Genomic DNA, 15,749 nt, shown 5'->3' with positions numbered 1-15,749 from the left:
TCTTGGGGCCTGCAGGGAGCAAGGAGGCCTGCCCCAAGGCCACCACAGTGAGTGTCCCACAAGTATAAGTGCCCGCCTGGTTATTTTTGGCAGCTCTTCTGCCCAAAGCCAGCAAGGAAAGGCAGCTGCTAGCAACATGGAAGGGCTGTTTACGCTCAAGTGTGCAAGCGCTGAGCAGGGATTAAAAAGAGCAGCAGCAGCCACCTAGCAGAGGGGCCTCTGCCCATGTCTTCCTCTCCTGACTGTCCTGTTCCGGCCAATCTGCACGCTGCAGAGCGCACAGAGCGTGGGTACTTCTGCTTTCAGTCAGATCCAGTCTCCCAACCGCAAAACTCACTCACACATACACACACAGACAAATAAATAACTATGGAGCCAGCTGAAGACAGGGCCACACCCAGGAGCCGAGACAGTATTCCTCTGGGCTCTTCCTGCACTGAAGCGGCCCTTCCCCATTTCTAAACTGGGAGGGGCAGGGTAGTGGACCAGAGACAGGACACGGGAGCCTATCCCCCTTCCTAAAGCGAAAGTGGGGACAGTCTGTGGAACCTCAAGGAACTTGCTGCTTTCCAGCTTCCCTCTCTGAACGTGAAGGACTGTCTCAAAGTGCTTTTCCAGCTCTGGGATGACTCCTGGAAGCTGGGGAGCCCAGAACAATGAGCCCAGGGCTGGCTGGGGGGGGGTCAGACAGAGCCAGGTCAGGTAGGAAAGAGGATCTGAGGCCAGCCAGGTGTGCCCCATGAGCTGCCAGCAGGCTGGGAAGAAGAGAAGGTGGAGGAAAAGCAGGAGGAAGGCGGAGGGAGGCCAGCCCACACGCACTCTTGGGACTCTCCGAGTTATTACTCTGACTGTTTCTAAGCTCCTTTCTGAGCTCCAGGGCCTTCCCCTCCAAACAGCTGGCAAATTCTGGCAACAGGAGGCTGGCTTAGGGCCTCTGTCCACCCGGCTGCTGGAAAAAGCTAGGAATCGAAATCCCTCACCATTTGCCTTTCTCTCTTGACCCTACCTCCCCGGAGGAGATGGGTGGCCTTCCAGAGGGAACCCCCTTCTGGCTGCAAGCCTATTTATTGTACTTCCCTCTCTCCAAGCTTAGACCTGGACAAACCTGCCCTGGCTGCTCCCTTCCTTCGTTCCTGAGACTCCTGGAGAAAGAAGCATTGCCTAGAAAAAAATAGCTCTCACCGCGAGCTCCCTGTGGCTGGAGAGAAAGGCAGAGGGTACAGGGAGCGCCTTCTGCCTGGCCATAGTATTAGGCTCTATTCCAGGAAGAGCACAATCAACAACCACTGCCAGGGACGCCTCCGGCCTCCAGCTCCCTGTCCTCCCAACCTGTCCCCGAAAACCACAGCTAGCAAGTCCAGTCCCTTAGGGAGCCCCCGACCCTCACCCCTGCAGAACCCCAGCTCTCTTCCCACACGTGGCAACTTTCTTCTTATATAATAATACGTTGGTGGCCCTCCCACACATACCCTCCCACTCTGCCTCTGCTACTTCAATTGCTGAAAGACCCAAGGCACTCTTAGGAGCAACTCCCACCCCAGGCTCCACCCCAAACCTCCACTGAGGTCACACTGAGAGGCTTCAGGTGAAGCAAAGACAAGGGGACTTTTTCCCTGACTGAGAAAGCAGCCTTCCTCCCACCCACGTGAGCAGTTCAGCCTGAGGCCTGGGCGTGTAGGTTCCTAAGAGCACAGTCTGATCTCTGGGAAGTTGAGCCCTTAACCATCGGCTGCAGGGACACAACCCCTTGCAAAAGGACCCAGGCAGCAGAGTCTGGGCTGGTCTAGGCAGGAGTGTATCACGCAGTTCCGCCCAAGGCTTAGGAAATTCGAACAGGAGTTTTATTTCCACAAGCCCCAGTGGCCGGGCACCCTCCTATCACAAGCAGCACACCTTTCCTGTCCCCTTCCCTGGAAAGAGCAAAAGGCACACAGGAGCTGGCTGCGGGAGGAACTGGTGAGATGCTAGCCGTCATCTGTTGAGTAGTACCTGCTACAGGTCAGTCACTTTGCATGCATGATCTTGTTCAACCTTCACAGCAACCCCATGAGGAATTATTATTCTCCCTATTTTATAGGTGGGGAAACTGAGGTTCAGGAAGGTAATCAACGCTGAGCCACACGGCAAGCGGGGAAACTGAAGAACAAACCCAGGTCGGCTGGGGCCTCGTTCACTTGTGCCTGCCAGGCTTCCTTCAGAATCACTGTCCAGCTACTGTCCACCCACCATCCAGGAGTGGTGCTCGGAGTGTGGGGACGGAAGTAGGTGTGGACAAGTTTTGCCTGATGGCTCTGGAATCTGAACTGCTACTGCCCTGCTAACTGTTATTGTTCCCAGGTATGTGACCGTGAGGGCCCTATAAGTGTGCGTGTTGTTAGGGGTGGAAGGAGGGTGATCTGGATTCCAAAGAGCAGTTTCCAACACCGAACTTATGCTGTAATGCTTCTGATTCATAAAATGAGCTCACAGTCTCACGGTATCCTGAATGTTGCTTTGAATGCAAATGCAGATCCCGTAAGTAAGAACTGGGGATTTCAGCACACTCCACCCAGCTCCAGCCCAACTCGAAGTTTAGTTCAGCCCCATCCAGGCAGGGTGATCCCACGCAGAAGCTACTCTTCCAATGGAACTCAACCCCTGGCTGCATTTTCTGGAGCCTTTGGAGGGTCCGGGAAGAATGAAGGCCCCAGGCTGCTTCTATACTAATGCATGCACACACACAGGAAGGGTGCCAACTGGCATGGCCAAAGGAAATGCCCAGGTTAGCAGATTCCCAGGCAGAAGGCTCCAGTACCCTTTCATTCTGAGGTCCCTTTGGGGTCAGAATTACTGGGACACACTCTCCAGAAGGCCAGCCATTGGGCAGTGCCAGAAGACTGGGTTCACCAATATCCGAATCACACATAGACCAACTCCTTTGAAACCAATGGCACAGTATGAATTCCAGCAGCCGGACTCACTGGGCCCTCCACATGCTAAGTTTACAGTTTTTGGACGGAGATCTTTCATTCCCTTGTTTAGCTAAATACTAGATGTTGGACACTATGGGAACAACATAGAGCATATACTAGAGCGAGCTATGGTAATGCTGAAACGAGCTTTCAACATTTGATGTATAGATACTAACCTGCAAAATCCTCACTGCAATTTTATGAAGGTATAGAAACTAGCTCCCAATCTGTGTTTTGACCACCACCCTACAGTAGGCACACAAATGACTATATAAGGAGTATTCAGAAGAAGGCTGAGGCTTCTCCAAAGAAATGGCTTTTGAAACAGGATTACAAGGATAAGCCGGAGTCTCCCCGCTACTTGTGGTCATCCTCATTGCACCAGGAGCAAGGGCTCCTTCTGTGAGACCCAACTGCATCAGAGGGGTTTTCAAAGCCAAGATTCCTAGACTGATCCCACTCCCCATTCCAGTATATTCTGCTCTGAGTACCCTCCTCCCCCAATCCTCCTCCCACTCAGCGGGCCCAAAGGCCTTGGTTCCACTGGGCAGCCCTTCCCTGAGTTCCGCTACCACAGGAGGCCTTCAGCTGAAATCTGTAACTGCATATTGCCTTTTTATTTTTCTCCATTTATTAAAAGCAGTGGCCCACAGGGCTAAACACTCAAGCTATTTTTAAATTCCACATTTAAAAGCTGAACTCTCATCCCCACAAGCACTCCAGGGCACTCTTTCCAGTTGAGGGGGGTGGGAGGTGAGGGGCTGACAGAGCCAGGAAAAGAGTGGGTTCTCCCAGATGCTTGGAGAGGCCACACTGGCAGCAGTCAGGTCTTCCCAGAGCGAGCTGCGTGGCTGGTAGAGCGGGAGGAGAAGGAACCCTCCAGGTTCTTCACCCCACTGGCCCCTGGAAGCTACTCAGACCAGAGTAACCTGCCAGAGGCCAATCCAATTAGAGAGGAGACTGGGCCACAGACATGCGATGAGATGGTTTATCACAGTAATTGAATGTTTACACTCCTATTATTCACTGTCCAGAGCCGTAGGAAAAAAAAAAAGGATCCATAAATTTCCAACCAGGGATGGCTTCTCCTTTCCCCTTCCTCCTGAAGCCTTCTAACCACCTATGAAAATGGTACATTTCTCTGACTCAAAAGCGGCACGTGCACACCATCACTGGGAGGTTCTGGAGCAAAACAGATGATTTCCTTGCCTCAGCCAGGGCCCCACAAGGAAAGAGAGGTTTCTCCGCAGAGCTGCGGTTCATCCTGCTTCATCAAGGCTCCAGCCTCAGTCCTGGAGCTGCAGGGCCCAGCAGAGGCCAGAACCTCCAGGAGGCCACCAGGCAAGCTCCCCCTGCTGGAGCAAGCCAGACCTCCCCTCCCCCCTCTTCCCCGCCCGGGTCACCACTGCCAACAGGGATCCCCTGCACACACGTGCCTAGGTGGCCTCCATAGTCAATCAAGGGCAGCCAGCTCTCGCCTAGCCCACCGTCCCCTGAGCAAGACTCCACAGGCTGGCACCCAGGTCCCGGTGGGATGGTGGAAGCAGGAAGTAGCCACTAAAGTTTGTGACCGACAGTTTTAAATGGGGGAGAGGAACTTCCCCTTTCATCCTTCCAGCAGCTCACTCTAGAGGCTGGGCTGGAATACCCAGGGTACCCCCCGACCGCGAGCCCCGCTTAGACTGGCAGGTACCTCCTCCAGGCCTGGCTTCCTGAGGCTTCCTTGGGGCTGAGGCTTGAAAGCCCCAGGTCCTTAAATCCAGAAGCCTGGGTTGGGGGGCCCTGGAGATGCAACCCCTCCTGCATGAGTTAAATGAAAGACTGGTGTGACCACCTTCACCAAGCCGGCCATACGCAGGGTCCAGAAAAAGACCCGGGCTCCCGAGCTCCGCACGGGAACCATCAAACGCACTACCACCAGGTGAGGCAGCGGGAGGGCTCCGCAGGCCCGAGCGGCGCGGGGCGCACGGGGGCGACCGCGGGGTAACAGGTCCGAGGTGCGCCAGCAGGGCCGGAGTGAGGCCGCTCCGCCTGCCCGCAACGCTCCAGCTTAGGCCTCTGCTGCACTAGCTCCGGTTCCCCACCACCTCCGTCCCCAAAACTCCGGGCGCGGGCGCAGTTTCCACGTCCACTCTCCGGTGCAAAGGGAAAGGCTCTCGCGCCAAGTTCCCGCAGCTCGCGAGCCACCCCCACCCCGCCCCCCGCCTCCCGGAACTCGGCTAGGTCATGCAAGCGAGTCCCGTAGGACACCACGTTTCGCTCAGGCGGAGGAGCAGCCGTATTTCTGAGCCTGCCGCGGCCGCCACCGTGTACCCGGCGGCTTGGGAGGGTTTTCCTGCCGGGGCCGCGCCCGGGTGGGCGGGGGCCGCGCGCGAACTGCGTAGCTGCACAAACACCGCGGGTCAGCGCTGCACACGCCTCTGCGGGCCCAGGGGGTGCGGGCCGCGATGGGGCGCGCGGCGTGGCGGCAAACGCATGTACACGCGCGCGCTTCCCCCGCCGCCCGGGCCGCAGAAGTTGCCGCCGCCCGGCGCCCGCGCTCCGGGCCGCGCCTGCAGACCTGCAGCCCGCGCGCCCAGCAGCCGCCTCTGCTCGCGCGCAGCCCGGGGTCCCTTGGCCGTCGCCGCCGCCAGGGCGGGCTCTGCGCCGAGCCGCGTGCAGGCCTCGGCCGCCGGCCTGGCAGCCCCACTTACCCCGCTCCGGCCCGAGCTCCCGCATCGGCTGTCCTTTTTCCGCCGCGGGCCGCCGCCTTCGGTCGCCTCCCAGGCTCCAGCCGCCTGCACGCACTCCCGATTTTAAAAACAAACAGGCGCCTCCGCCGCCGCCCCGCGGCGCTCTCAGCGTTTCCGCCAGCCCGCGCCTCCCGAGGCTGGGAAGTTTGCTGGCGGGGCCCGGGCGGGACGCGCGGGCTGTCACCCCTTGCTTGCGGCGCAGGAGCCTCGACGCACCCCGCGCCCGTGGTTTCCGCCTCGCGATCGCTCTCCCTCCCTCCGTGTCACCCCCAGTCCTGCGATGCAGTGTCAGGATTGCACTGCTCTGACTCATCGGTTGAGCTCACAGCTTGAAAAAAAAAAGAGAGAGAGAGAGAGGGCGAGAGGCAACAGCGAAGGAGGAGGACTCTCTGGCGTGCTACAAAGGATTGCACAACTCCGGGCTGGGAGCGCGGAGCGCCCAGCGGCCGGCCGGCGCGCGCGGCACGGCGGCGAGCAGGAACCAGCTCTACCACTTCATCAGCACAACTGTCTCGGGTCGGCCTCTCAGCTAGCAGGCCCGGCACCGCCCACTTCCTGAGACCAAATAAGGCAGGGGAAGGCGTCTTTAAACCTCCGGCGGCTGCCCGGGCTGGGGATTTCCAGCAGACCTCACCTCCACTCCAGAGTCAGTCGCCACCCTCCCCCAGCCCAGGAACGGTGCCCCCCGATGGCTTTGCTGGAACCAACAGGCCACGCGGCTCGTTCCTTTCACACCAAGGTCAGGAGGAGACGGTGACGAAATGTTTGGAAACCCATCGGGCCTGCCAGGAAAGTCTGTGTGTGATGCTGGGGGAGGACACAAGTCGCTTTCTTCCACAAAGAAAACTCTGGTTTTGGATACGGTAGGGCACGCGCAGTCCTCTCCAAGGCACTTTATTAACAGTCTCCCCCAGTTTCCCTTTTTGGCTAGCGGTGTTAAGGTTATTGAGAGACCGGTCCCAGCTCCTAAAAGACCCATGTCTCGATTACCTAGATGTAAAAAGCGCCTCGGTTTAATTCTAGCAACTGAGGCCAGAGTTGGGCAGCTTTGGGCTGCCTGCCTGTAGTTCGCCTACCTTTCCTACCATCACCTGATGCCATCCCGCGATGCCTCCTCAACTGGCGGGGAAGATGGGAAACATTTCTGCTACTCAGGTGGTTCTTGCTGGCCCCCAAGTATCCTTACAGTGAGGCTCCAGGGCCAGGAGTTAAGTCCTGGGGAGGGAGCCTATTTTCCCTGGCTCCTTTCATTTGTTTTTGTTTTTCCCAAGGAGATGGGTCAGAAGGAGATTTTTCTTTGAAGGAAAAGCCACTGAAGAATATACTGTGTCCTGGCAGCAGCCGCTTTCCCCCTGTGGCCAGTCCTGAGAGGCAGGTGCATCCTTTGCTTTCTCAGGGGGAAGGGGAGGGGCAGCAGAATGTGATTCTCACCGCCCTTCTGAGCCTGCAGGGCAAGGCCCTGCCCCACCTTGGCCCTCCCTCTGCCCCCAGTGGATGACAGAGACAATACTGGTACCTTCTGCCTAGAAACCTTCAAAACCCCACGCTTGCTTCTAAGAGGCATGGCCTTCCTGTCCTCTTCCACCCCTTCGCTGGTGGGAGCCCCTGTGTGCAGCTGGAGCTCACATCTTACCCAGGAGGAAAAGGGCTTATTTACACATATGTCACAGTAATGACAACTTAGTTTTATCTGCAAAATAAAGATAATTATGTCAGGGGACTGGACCCGATGACCTCTTAAAATTCCTTCCAGTTTAAAATCCGTGATTCTGTGATTGCCAAAAAATGAATAGAGGAGCCAGGGAAACCACCTCCAACAAAGAAAGCCCAGGCTCTGGGATTTAGCATCTGCTCTGACAGTATTGTTCCTGGCAATTCTCAAAGCATGTCCCCCCCACCCAGCCTACTTAACAACCCTGTGTGTATGAGAAGTTTCATCTCACTCAGTATATGGATGAGAACACTGAGGTTCAGAGAGGTCGAGTGACTTACACAAGATCACAAGGCAAGCCAATAGCTTGTCACCTCTCTTCCTCTTCCCATCTCCCCCAGAGGAAGGCAGTGAGTCACTGAGGGATTGAGGTGCTCAGGCACGCAGGCCCCCAAGTAGAGGCTGGACTCCCAGGACTCCTGGCAGAGGTTCTGTGCAAAATCTTTTTTGTTTTTTTCTATGTGTCTGATGTTTTCCTTCCCAATGACACCTCACCCAAGTGAGGGAACCAAAGCAAAGCCACCTGGTCTCCGGTGCTCACTGCTGCCAGGTTCCTCTGCAAACCTGCAGCCATCCTGACCCTATGGCCTGGTCCCCAGAGGTGGGCCTGGGCCAGCCCAGAGCCAGCCCCCTCAAGAGCCAGTGCAGACCACCCCAGGGACGTTCCCCTCCAGAACCCTAGCCGGGGAGCACATTCCTAAAAGAGCCTACCACCACGGAACCAGAGCCCAGCCTCCAGGGAACAAGTGCTCGAGCCACTCCAAAGGGCGCTCCTCAGCCTTGTCCCGCCAGACTCCCTCCCTGTCCCATGCCAGGCTGCTGGGCTAGGTCCAGGAAGCAGCACAGGGAGGAGGGGTGGATGGCAGGATGCGTAAGAAACAGGAGTCAGTGACCTGGAACAGTCCTGCTCATCTTGGAGTAGCTCTCGCTCACAAAGGAAGAGAGGGAGAAGGGGCATGTGCGCGTGGAGGGGAGAAGGGCCCAAGACTGTCCCAGATGGCGCCTGCCTGGCAGCAGAAGTCTCCCTCCCACAGGCTGGCAGATGAGGACGTGTAAAGAAAGCTGCAGCTCTTCTAAGAAGGCCCTGGAGGTCAGTTTGGCTGCAGGTATGACAGTGCAGAATCACTGACATGTGAAATGAAAGTTTTGGTTCTAGAAGCTCTAACCCTTCCTACAGGGGCAACTAAAAAGGGTGCCGATTGCAGAAGAAAAGAAAAAAAAGAGAAGATGGTCCAGGGACCTTACCCAGAGAGCAGGCTTTTCTTCACCAGCAAGCTACAAACTACAGCAAAGAGCACAGAGCTCCAGGTCCCCGGGAGTGTATCTGCTGAGAAACACTCCAGGAAGCAAAGTACCCTGGGGCCCAGTAACCGTAGAATATGGCATTCAAGAGGCTTCCAGGAACAGCATGGGCTCTCTGGACTCTGCGCCAAGTTACCCATCACTGCCCTGAGTGGTCATTCACATCCTCTTCTGGGGCAACCTGAGACCATGAAGAAACTTGCATGGGGGAATACTGTGGTATGTGAAGTCTATCCCAATAAAGCTGTTACTAAAAGATAAAAAGAAGCTTCCATGGAAGCCAGGTTCTCACCACCCATCCTCCTGCCTCCATTAACCTTGTTTCCATCATTCATTTACAACAGTTTTCTTCACCCCAAACCCCATGCCTGCTTTCTAGTCCTTTTTCCATTGTCCTTTCTCTATCAGGACTTTCCATCCAGGCCAGCACACATAGTGTGTTTAAGTGAATAACCAACCTTTGCAGGAATGTGGCGAGTTGAGAGCACAAATACCCTTGAGGAAATCTCAAGTCCACCGTATGTCCCTAACGTGCCTTATGTCCTGTTGTCACTGCCCTTTTCAGAATAAAGGGACTACCTACCTCTGGGACCTCATGACCTACAGTTACAACAGAAGAAAGACAAGGCTGTAGGTAGAAAGGACAGGGAACCAGGACTGAGTCTGGATCCTGCCTAACTAAAGCCAATCCACTGTGCAATCTTAGGGAAGTTGACACTTAGCTTCTCTGAGTCTTGAGTTCTGGGTCCCTACGAGATGCACTGTAAAGTATTTGTGACACAAACCAGAAAAGAATGCCTTCTAGGGATTTAGAGAATCACAAAGACAAAAATGGTTTTATAGCTGTATACCATGTACTTATATGAGGTTACAATTTATTTTTTTTTTACTATTTTATCCTAGATCCTCTTCTCCCAAGATTAGCTTTTCCCTTTCAAGAACCTCACCAAGATTCTGTTTGATCTGAAAAGCCCCCAGGTCCACCCCATCAGCCTCAGGTGATGCTCTCTGCTGGGCTCTGCCCAGAGACACTCTTTGCAGCACTGACTCAGTGTCCCTTCCAGGCGTCTCTCCAAGGCTTCTGCCCAGCTCCTGCACTTTGGGTCCTTTCCTCCAAGCTTCTCCACTGCATGCCCACCCGTCCCCAGTAGGGACACTCCTTTGACGCCTGTGCCTTCTCTTCACACCCTTTTTTGGCCAAGTCCCTTCTGAGGGAGCAGAGGGCTCGAGACCCCAGCTGTGAAGTTAAGGCACCGTGTGCTGACAAGCCCCTGCACTGCCTTCTCTTCTGCCCTTGAAAACCCAGGGGGCCCTCCGCCTGCGTTCACACTGACCTCACCTGTTCCACAGGCGTGGCCCTGCCCCAGCAGCCTGTCCTCACACTATGGGCCACCCACCGACCCCCGCCTCCACCTCCCTCTCTCGCAGGCCTGGGCCAGGCTCTGAGTGCCTTTGTCAGGCCCGAGAGGGAGCTTCTGCAGATGTCCCCAGTTGCTGCTGTCACTCTGGGACAGACGTCTGGCCGGGGATAGAGAGAAGGACAAAACAGGTGTGGCCTCCAGGGAGGGCGGGCCGGCAGGGCCACAAACAGAAACGCCCTTTCTTCACAGAACCAGAGCTGCCAGCTTCCCAAAGGCTTCGTTTCAGCACCGTCCAACGCCCCCTGCAAAACCAGCCCCAGAACGGACTCCTTCATGGGCTGTTCTCTGGAACGCAGCTTCCCTACCTTATGGCTGTGGGTCAGGAGGAAGAGGACCCCTGAGATCCAGTGTATGCACTGGGCAGTTTCCTAAAGCCTTATTTTTAAATGAAAACAGATACAAATGATGCATCTTGGACTAGAAGGCAAAATTCATATTCATGAGAATGTACAGGTTAGGGGCACAGGCTGAGACCTGAGTCCAGTTCTTGGCTCACACCAGCTTGATGACCTTGAGCAACTTACTTAACCCCTTGGTTTTCTCATGTGCAAAATGGGGATGATAAGAGCTTAAAACAATGGTATACATTAAGTCTTTCCTAAGTATTGGCTACCATTTTTTCTCCTCTCCTAACTGATCTAGTCTAGGACATTTATCACCCATACTGCCATCAGAGTGATCACATCCCTTTTCAATAGCTCCCACCAGACTTCCCTGATGGTCCAGTGGTTAAGAATCTTCCTGGTAATGTAGGCGACGCGAGTTCACTCCCTGGTCGGGGGCGAAAAAGGATTCCATATGCCACGAGGTGCAGCCAAAAAAAAAAAGCTCCCATGACCTGCTGCAAAAAGCTGTTAGCCAGGCACTTGCGGTTCTGGAACGATCTGGCTCTGCCCTGCTTCCCAGCCCCTGGCCCAATCCAGTCAAACAACCTGAAGTTCCCCAAGACAGCTGCTTTCTCCCATATACTCCTCCTTGCATCCACAGGTAAACATTACCCTGCTCTTGAGCTTAATGGTATTTCTTCCAGGAAGCCTTCCTTGACTCCTTCAAGCAGAGGAAAGCCACTTCAGTGAAGACCACTGGAGTCCCGCGCCCCCCACCCCCGCACTGATCCCCTTTTATCAGGCTGGTATACCATTCCCCAGCTACTGTTGAGTGTTGGCTGCTAAGGGCTCACAGTTGCTCCCTTCTCAAAGGAAACCCTTCCTGGGAGAGAGCACTGCAGGCAATGACTGACTGGGGGTGGGGGGGATGTCAGAGAGGGGTGGGTCCAAAAGATGGGGCCCCCTTCCCTCAAGGTGGGATCGTATCTGTGCTGGAGCAATGCCAACTGCAGGGCTCCCTGTGACATCTGGCTGAAGCTAGTTCCAGCTGCAACACATCCTTCCTTGCTTAGCTTCCTCCTCAGCCAAGATCCGCTTCACTCCCTTCCTCCTCTGCGTGCGTGCTCCTGCTTAGTTGCATCAGTCGTATCTGGCTCTTTATGACCCCATGAACTGCAGCCAGCCAGGCTCCTCTGTCCATGGGATTCTCCAGGCAAGAATACTGGAGTGGGTTGCCGTGCCCTCCTTCAGGGGATCTTCCTGACCCAGGGATCAAACCCATATCTGCCTGAGTCTGGTGCACTGCAGGTGGATTCTTTATCCACTGAGCTACCTGGGAAGTTCTCAGAGAACTTCCTGTCAATCCCAGGCACTTCCAACTGTCTCGGTCTCTGCCCCAAAGGATCAAAACAGCCGCGCTCTCTCCTAACTCCTATGGCATTCTCTGTTTTTCTTGCCTCTGTCCCTTACACGTTCTATACGTGAAAATTTGAGGTAAGCAATAAAATGTTAACTGTTACTATCACTACTTTATTACCATTCTGTTTCTTCCATTCTAAGATGCACATTTCCCCCATTTTAATATCTTGAAATCAAGATGCATCTTACAACTGACAGCACATCATGGTTTAACTAGCAGCATTTTCTTTTTCATAGTTTGCCTAAAATAATGGTTGTTTTATAATCACTGGCTTCTTAGGGTCAATGGTATATGGTATTATTATCATTATTTTTTGCCACACAGCTTGCAAGATCTTAGTTCCCCAACCAGGGATCGAACCCAGGCCCTGGCAGTGAAAATATTGGGCCCTAACCACTGGACTGCCAGGGAATTCCCTGTATGGTATTATTATTATTATTACTACTGCTACTGAGAGTGGATCTCCTGGGTTCTGGGGACTGTAAAGCAAAGCCCACAGAGCTAAGTCCCCATTACATGAGCTCAGTAACTGTCAGGCAAGCTCTCATAAAGTGACTTGTATCTTCCCAGAGGTCAGAAGGACCCCTATGTCCGGACATCTCTGAAAATTCCCATGAAAGCAGGCCAATGTGATATGAAACAAGCTTTGAACAAGGAGTCAGTAGAGCAACGTTCTGGGCCTAACTCTTCCCTTAATTTTCCAGATGACCCCACGCAGGACCTATCAACACATTAACTGAGCATCTACTAAATGCTTGACATGATGCGACCCCAACGGGTCCACCCAGCACCCCAAGGAAGCGATTATCCTCTTTTTTATAGATAAGGTTAAACAGCTCTTCCAAGGTCAGACAGACGGTCCTGGACGGCCGGGCTTTCTGAGTCCTGATCTCTGCTATATGAGGATGCCTCCCTGGGCCTATTTTCCCAGAAAAACCATCAAGTAATGAGGGGTCACAGGTTGGAGGCTCACAAGCCAGGCTCATTCCCAGATACACTGCATTTGACCTATATAATGTATTTTATTTTTATTGAATTAAATGTATTTCCAAACATTTATTTAAATCAGGAGATTTAAGTTAAAAATCGGGACTTCTGGTTTATCATTAAAAAAAAGGAACATTGCTTACACTGGGCCCTCCTTCTCCGGGGTGGAGTCATGTAGCTGTGCCAGGCACTGTGATGGGAGGTACACGTTCCAATTTTCCACAGATTCCACCCCTTCCTAGGCCACAGGTCACTATCATTTATCATCTAGCCTGTGCTGTTCTCTTGCACCCAGCCGGCCTCTGTTATTGAGATCCCCCTACTCCCTACCAGCCTTTCAGTGGGTGACCCTTAAACCAGATGCACTCAGGTGCCCTCTGCAGCCCTATCTGCCTTTGGCTCCTCCCAGAATCTCCCAGCACAGCCTCCCTCCAAGGAGGTCACTTTAATGAACCTATTTCAGAATCAGCAGGCAAGCCCCTGCCTGGCACCTACCTCCCCTCTGCTTCCATCACATGCACAGCGCCCCCTTCGTTGGTATCTCCCACCCCCACCCAGAGTGGAGAGGAGTTAGTCCAGGTCGAGGGGCAGGGCCCCATCCAGGAGGCGGGAAGGAAGGCAGGACTTTGTATTTCCCAACAGGAAAGTGGTTCTGAGGAGATAAATTGTAAGCAGGGGAGGCTCCACAGTCACAGATGAGCACAGTTTGACACATAAGGAAAGACAAACAGTAAATCATCAGGAGGAAAAATGCCGGGTCTCAGCAGCAATTTGAGATATGCAAATTAGAACACCATTAAGGACCCATTATGACCCGAGTCAACGTGAAAATAAGTAAATAAATTAAACAAGAAACCTGCTGTTGACAGGTCATCAGGAAACAGCTGCAGATACACTGAGGTGCTGCTGTAATCTGCTCAGATCCTTCTAGAATGTGATTCCACATTGTGTTGCAAGAGTTGAAGACTTGATCAGGTTATTACAGTCAGGAGACCAGATCCCATGAAAACAACTCAAACTACCACCTCAAAGGAGTTTCTAGAAAAAAGGCTCATAGGAGCCTGTATTTAGACTCCCCCCAAATGGAACTCCATTCAGATTACAGGATGGGATGGTAACAGAATGAAATACAAAAGGATTGACACAAGGAAACAATCTGATGAAACCATTCCATGAACTCATGTTAAGTGACAGAATCAGAACAAAAAAAAGTAGAGGGGGACTTTTTAACTATGTTAAAACTCCGTAGGAACATTTTGCAGCAATCAGAAAATTCCAAACAGTGCAAACTGCCAAGGTGTAATGTTTATTCTGTTAAGATGATCAAGATGGTTTAAATAATAATGATGATGATAATGATGATGATGGTAATGATGATATTGAGGATGGAAAGGCCTTTGGACAGAATTTCCTCATCATAAAAATACCCCAGCCCAGGTCCCAGGCACAGGTAAGTCCTGCCCCCTGCCTTGATGAGGAAGGAAGAAGGAATGTAAACTGGGAGAGGAGGGGTTATGACTGTGGGCAGGAGGAGGGCTCTGAAAGACACTTCTGCCCAAGAAACAAAGTGACACAAATAAACCTGCGCCATTTAACCTCCAGAGTCCTGGGTGCTAGCTCTTAACTGCTGCATTTGCGCTCTCAATTTTACTAATACCTTATTTCAGCAACTTCGTAGGTGACACTGGGGCTCTTTGCGGGCTAGCCCAGGAACCAGCCCAACCACCATTTATAGCATGTTTCTATGGAAATGTGTTTCAAGCTACAAGAAACTGAGCTGCTGACAACCCTGGGGCACGCACATGGTCTCTAAATTAGGGAACTGAGACAAGCAGTTATTGCTGGGTCCTGGGTTCAGGAAGACAGCCTGTTACTTAGATTCTGTATCAGTTAGTACACCAACCAGCAATGGTCCCTTTGGATTTGGCTCGAGATCACTGTAGGGGGTGGGAATGGGACCACACCATCGAAGAATGAACACGATATTCAAGGGAAGCACGTGGATATTCCTCATCTCTGCTTCCACACCCACGCACAACCTGAGTGACACCCACGCACAAGCCTGTGTGACATGAAGGACATTAAACTGGCCTGAGTACCCTCGTGAGTATCCAGGCAAGCCCTGGGCCCACATGCTCTCCAGCTTCCCTCTGACCCCGGCAAACCTCCAGCCACAGGGCCCTATTTCAGTCTGATCATGGAACAACAAACTCCAAATCTTTGCGAGTTCTGGAATTTGGCTTGAGCGCATGTAGGCTTGTGATAAACCCATCTCTCCACACATTCTATTGCAGCGGCTTCTGCGTTAGCAGGCTCCAACCTGCCCACTTGAGGTCTGCCCAGGGCTCTCCTGGCTCCACCCACCCCGGGACTCCAAATAACACAAGGAGTCTCCATTTCCTGCCTTGGACTGTGCTAGTCACAGGGAAAGAATGATCGTGGGCCCTCCAGACACTCCACGTGACAAGAAAGTTCCCCACCGAGAAGGCTACCTAGAGACTGTCATACAGAGTGAGGTAAGTCAGAAAGAGAAAAACAAACATTGTGTCTTAGCACATAGACAAGGAATCTAGAAAAATGGCAAAGATGATCTTATTTGCAAAGCAGAAATAGAGACACAGACGTAGAGAACAAAAGCGTGGATACTGAGACAGAAAGCTGGGGTGGGGTGGTGGTAGGGGATACACTGGAGATTTCTGTGTATAAAACAGATAGCTAATGAGAGCCTACCGTATAGCACAGGGAACTCAGTGCTTGTGGTGACCTATATGGGCGGGCACGTGTTCTCAGTCACTTCAGTCGTGTCTGACTCTTTGCGACCCCACGGAAGGGAGACCACCAGGCTCCTCTGTCCATGGGATCTTCCCGGCAAGAATACTGGAGTGGGTTGCCATGCCCT

The 15,749-nt window shown here is 53.2% G+C and overlaps 1 protein-coding gene across 2 annotated transcripts in view; it reads right to left on the bottom strand.

Annotated features, from left to right (window-relative positions):
- The window catches only part of MIDEAS (mitotic deacetylase associated SANT domain protein), a 68,427-nt gene that overhangs the window by 34,971 nt on the left and 17,707 nt on the right, over positions 1–15,749 (bottom strand). Inside the window, exon 1 of one of the 2 annotated variants that reach the window (XM_040227537.1) lies at positions 5,645–6,149. The exons of the other annotated variant lie outside the window; for it this stretch is intronic. The gene's annotated coding sequence lies outside the window, so the exon portion shown is untranslated. Of the gene's footprint in view, positions 1–5,644; positions 6,150–15,749 lie in introns of those variants that run through there. 2 annotated transcript variants of the gene reach the window in all.

The sequence above is a fragment of the Oryx dammah genome, unplaced genomic scaffold (assembly GCF_014754425.2).
Source record: "Oryx dammah isolate SB20612 unplaced genomic scaffold, SCBI_Odam_1.1 HiC_scaffold_26, whole genome shotgun sequence".
NCBI classification, from domain to species: domain Eukaryota; kingdom Metazoa; phylum Chordata; class Mammalia; order Artiodactyla; family Bovidae; genus Oryx; species Oryx dammah.
This window is presented reverse-complemented; position numbering and strand designations above follow the sequence as displayed.